The sequence below is a fragment of the Sinohyriopsis cumingii genome, chromosome 5, assembly GCF_028554795.1.
Source record: "Sinohyriopsis cumingii isolate HCF-2022 chromosome 5, ASM2855479v2, whole genome shotgun sequence".
In the NCBI taxonomy this organism is placed as follows: domain Eukaryota; kingdom Metazoa; phylum Mollusca; class Bivalvia; order Unionida; family Unionidae; genus Sinohyriopsis; species Sinohyriopsis cumingii.
This window is the reverse complement of record NC_142965.1, coordinates 3,933,720-3,939,157: the sequence shown is the minus strand read 5'-3', so window position 1 is coordinate 3,939,157 and position 5,438 is coordinate 3,933,720.

Sequence of the window (5,438 nt, the reverse complement as noted above, 5' to 3'; positions counted from 1 at the left end):
GCCCAACGACAGCGGTGCGTCTTAAACACCTCATGCATCTTGATGACCCTTCGATTCAAACCCTACCACGAAAGAAAAAAGTTGCAAGAAAAAAACCCAGACAGTTGGTGTCTTCAAGAGAGCTAGAGACGCCGGCACTGTGTCGCTGGGACACGTACGTACTCCAGAAAACTACGCCACTCGACAACGTTGTCTCCTTCTCTCAGTCACTTCTACTTTGTCGCTGAATACATTCTACCAACCCTGTTTTAACACACGTTTCTTCATCTGATATTTTTAAAAAATATACTAAACGCATTTTTAAAAGAACTACCCTTTTTCGACAGCAGTGACGGCGTCTCCTCCTGCTGTTACCACTGTTGCTGCACAAAGATGATCTTTCCTTAAGATCAAAATATGAGACAGAGCAAGTAAGTTGTGAAGTTGAGCGGAGGTGTCTAAACAACAACTGTCAAGCCCCTATGTTCCATTTCTGTTTGTGATAATAACTTATGATACTTCTCATTTTCTAAAGTGGAAATCTTTACAAACCGTACAAAAGTTATATGACTTTGGCTTCTGACAGTTGTACAGACTCTTCACTTTATAAGTGTCACGAGAAAATAGTGTATCCAAGTTTTACCATTTTCCAAAACACCCACACACTTGCAACGTGACCAGAATCTGTACTTCTTTATTTGTGGATATCCAATAGACCCGTCCCAGCATATATAGCTGGTTAAGAACTGTAGGAATATCACCTCATTTTTCCAGAAATATCAAAGCTTTTATGTGTATCTTCCCTGTTCCACCCTTTATTAGTGCTTAGGTATATTCCCTAAAAACACAAACAATTTGGAACAAAATTAAATTTTGAATTAAGGTTTCTCTCTGTTTATACATTTTTTTTTCAAGTTGTTGGTACATGGCATATGACATGCAAATACTTTCTCAAACTGAGAGGCATTTCTACACATGTCATTGCCTTTGTTAAATTCGGTTTTGTTGGTTAGTCATCGTTAATCTTTAATTCTATTTTTATGATGTATTTCTTTTTTGCTAGAAGATTTAATTTATTTATGTTGTTTAGTCTGTTGCTGCAAAAAAGAAAATGCATGTATCTATAGCAAAGTGTTTAAGTTTGTTCAGTTTTTTATTTCAAGCTCTACAAAAGGTACCAAGTTTGTCTTGCAAGGGGATTGAAACTTTAAGTTACGCGGACGTGAAGGAAAACATACCTTTGTTACTACAATTTGCTGTCTTTGTGTTCGTTCTAATCATGCTTGCCTTATATCTTTTGTTTTAGGATCATATTTCTTCTGATGTAAATACATACATCAATGGATAGACAGCTTGGGTTATCACCCTTGAGGTTCACTGTACTTTTAGTTTCTTTACTTCATACAAACCCCAAAATCACTAGCTTGAAGAGAAAAAAATAACAAAAAACTGACACCTGGTACTGTAACACATCTGTCTCTGTTGATGTGAGTGTGCTTGACAAAATGTTTCAGTAAGATTAAAAATGTTTGTCAGTTTCAAAACTCGAACCAGTACTGTTGCCGTTTAATATTTTCATGTGGCAAGAAGAAATGGTACAATACGCAACAAAAGGATTGTACATTTACACTCCAATCTGTCTGCACTGCAATGGTAACAATTCATCACTCATCATAAACTATTTCATTGGCTATACATATTTTCTTACCGCTTTCGCTTCGAATTGACTTCAGTACCTTTTCGCACAGTGACAAGATCGGACGTGTTTTTTTTTTTATTTATTTTTTTTTATTCTGCGGCTGGTCGCTACACTACTTGCTCTGAATTTACAACCAAACATTGTGTTACGCATTGTAAGTGACTTCATTGGCCAACCGATATTTTATACTTCTGTCTCTATTCATGTGAGTGTGCTTGTCAAAATGTTTGAGTAAGATTAAAAATGTTAGTCAGTTTCAAAACGCGAACCAGTACTGTGGCCGTTTAGTATTTGATCTGGCAAGAAGAAATGGTACAATACGCAACAAAGGGTTTGTACATTTACACTCTCCAATCTGTCTGCACTGCAATGGTAACAACGCTCTTGCGTTGGCATTATTTTGCCACACTACCTAAGAAAAAAACAATGCATCACTCATCATAAACGATTTCATTGGCTATACTTATTTTCTTACCGCTTTCGCTTCGAATTGACTTCAGTACCGTTTCGCACAGTGACAAGATCGGACGTGTTTTTTTTTTGTTTTTTTTTAATTCTGCGGCTGGTCGCTACTCTACTTGCCCTGAATTTACAACCAAACAATGTGTTGCACATTGTAAGTGACTTCATTGGTCAGTCGATATTTTCCACCGCCTTAGCTTCAAATTGGTTTCACTTGTTATTCGCACCGCGAGATGATCAGACGCGTTTTTTCTGTACCTGACCATTAGTCACTTCACAAACAATAAAACTAACACACAAATGATCACGCCATGGGCGACTCATGGAAATTATGTTAGTCATGTTACGAAATATATCACGACTTGTTTGGATGTACTTTTCTGTGGTCACTCTTTAATCACATGCGTCTTCAGTTCACTCTTGTGATATTTTTTAAAGGGTGTATTTTTTCTATGGATGTGATTGCTATGTTCTATATGTTCTTTTATGTTTTCAGTGATTTTACTTTATATCTGTATTTTAATTTAGATGTATAGACTATGTAGTCTGAAATAAAGAATTCTTATCTTATCTTATGTAAGTGGAATGAGTGTTTCTTTGAAACTTTCATAAGGAAAATATACCGTAAAAAAAAACAAACGTACGTGTCGTGATATTTTTAAAGTAGGAATACATGCTTTCTCTCTCTCTTTCTCTCTCTCTCTCTCTCTGTGGTTTTGATTTATACCCTAATGAAATATGTTCCCGTTTGAAGATACCTCTCCAAAACTGTGATCAGTGGTCACCATAATTACGCGAACTGTTCCGTTTGTCATCTTATTTTTTCAAAAGTTTACACTCTAAAAAATTATAGAACGATTTTTTTTCTTCCATCAGTAAATCTTTGGATAAAATAAAAGCTTGAGTTTGCACAATTCTGGTATCTTAACTTTATCCTATTTTGGAACTGCAACATGTCACGGAATTTTTTTTCTTCTAACATTAGATTTACAGTTTTTCAGAAAAAAAGACAATCACACGGCTTTTTCAAGAATGAAGCAAGCGACATTGCACTGTATAACCCTGCCTATGGTTAACTCTGAATTCTAAAGTCAAAACATGGGTTCAGGAAAAAATTGTAACAATGTTCGTCTTATAATAATCGAGAGCAACACAAACATTGTGGATCGAAATGCCCAGGATGTTTGGCCTCTCCACCCTGTCTGAGCGAAGGGCAAAAACCATTGCATTGTCCTGCTTGTCTGCGCACGTTTGTCAGCCCTGCCTGTTACCAACAAAATCTGAAGACGCCAGGTTCACAGCAGAAATGTGCTTGTCAACTCCTGAGATTGTGCCCTACGTGTAGACAAGGCATACGTACCAATAGTACCAAGGCACACGTATGTTCAGGAAAAAAAAATGTCACATTTGTCATCACATCGTGGACTTGAAACACCAATGCTACGTGCAAAAATACCAACCCCAACCAGAGAAAGAGGATGGTCACAAGAAGAAAAGCAATTTCATCTTTTTCGATTTCGAATGCATGCAAGAGACTGGCGTTCACATTCCTAATTTCTGCGTGGCTCATCGAGCGTGCGAGAAGTGCATTCAAGAACCTATCTTCAGTCATTGCCCTCACTGCAGCAAGATTCCTGGAGGACGTGAAAAAATCTTTCGGGGACCGAACACGCTATCCGATTTCGCTCGATGGGTCTTAGACCCCATCGACAAGACGTGGAACCAAGAGGACATCGAACGTTACGGAGATTGTCATCGTCATGCCACGGTGATGGCTCACAATTTCTCCGGATACGATGGACAGTTTCTTCTCAGATACTATACGGAACATGGCACCGAACGTCCTAAAGTGACTTTGAACGGAGCCAAAATCATTTTCATGCAAGTGGGACAAGTACAGTTTAAAGATTCGATGAGCTATTTGGCCATGCCTTTGAGTCGAATGCCTAAAACGTTTGGAATGACAGAAATGGCTAAAGGGTACTTTCCACACTTTTCCAATACGGAAGCCAATCAACACGCCGTTCTACACCATTTACCTGAGGATCACTATTACGACCCCGACAACATGCGGACCGAACAACGAGAAGCTTTCTACGCTTGGTACCAGGCTCACGCCTCGGACCCTTTCGACTTTCAGGAAGAAATGCTAAAGTATTGTCGTTCCGACGTGGACATTTTACGACGTTGCTGTGGAAAATTTCGAGAACTGTTCATGGAACACGGAGGGGTCGATCCTTTGAAAGAAGCTTGCACCATTGCCAAAGCGTGTTCCTTAGTGTATCGACAACGATTCATGCCTGAAAACACCGTGGCTGTCATCAGCCCTCAAACGACCAACTTTGTCAAACGTCAATACTCGGTCAAAGCCCTGCGTTGGTTACATTAGTTGTGCGACAAGGAAAACAAATGGATTCAGCATGCCCGCAACGGAGGGGGTGAAAAGACCATCGGAACGTATTCGGTAGATGGCTGGGACTTAGAAAACCCAAAGATCGTGTACGAGTTTAACGGTTGCTTATTTCACGGATGTCCCGTCTGTTACCCTGATCGTAGCACTAAAAATCAGTTTTTACAACGAACCATGGAAGACTTGTACCAGGACACTTGTCAGCGGCGCCTAAAGTTGGAACAGGAAGGATACCAAGTGATGGAAATGTGGGAACACGAGTACGATCACCGTATGAAAACCGATCCCGAGTTTAAACGCCTCGTGGAAAGTTACCAGTTCTTGGACCCGCTGAACCCGAGGGATAGTTTGTACGGAGGAAGGACCAATGCCACCTGTTTGCTGTTCCAAGCCGACGAAGAGAAAGGAGAAGAAATCAAATACTTGGACGTGTGTTCGCTGTATCCCTACGTGTGCAAATATTGTCGCTTTTCTGTAGGGTACCCGCAATTGTTCACGGAACACATCGACCTGAAAAACATTCGACAATACGAAGGCTTGATCAAGTGTAAAGTTTTTGCCTCCCACGAACCTATACCATCCCGTGTTACCTCACCATTGTCAAGGCAAACTGATGTTTCCATTGTGCCGTACTTGTGCCGAAACGTGCAACCAAGACCAACCTTGTCAGCACACCCAGGAAGAACGTGCCTTGACGGGAACCTGGGTCAGCGTAGAATTGTTCAAAGCTCTGGACATGGGATACCAACTGTTAGAAGTGTACGAAATTTGCCACTTTCCCAAGACACAACAATACCACAAGGGTGATCCCAGTCAGAAAGGCATTTTCGCTGACTACGTGGATGCCTTTTTTGAAACTGAAACAAGAAGCCAGCGGCTATCCCTTCA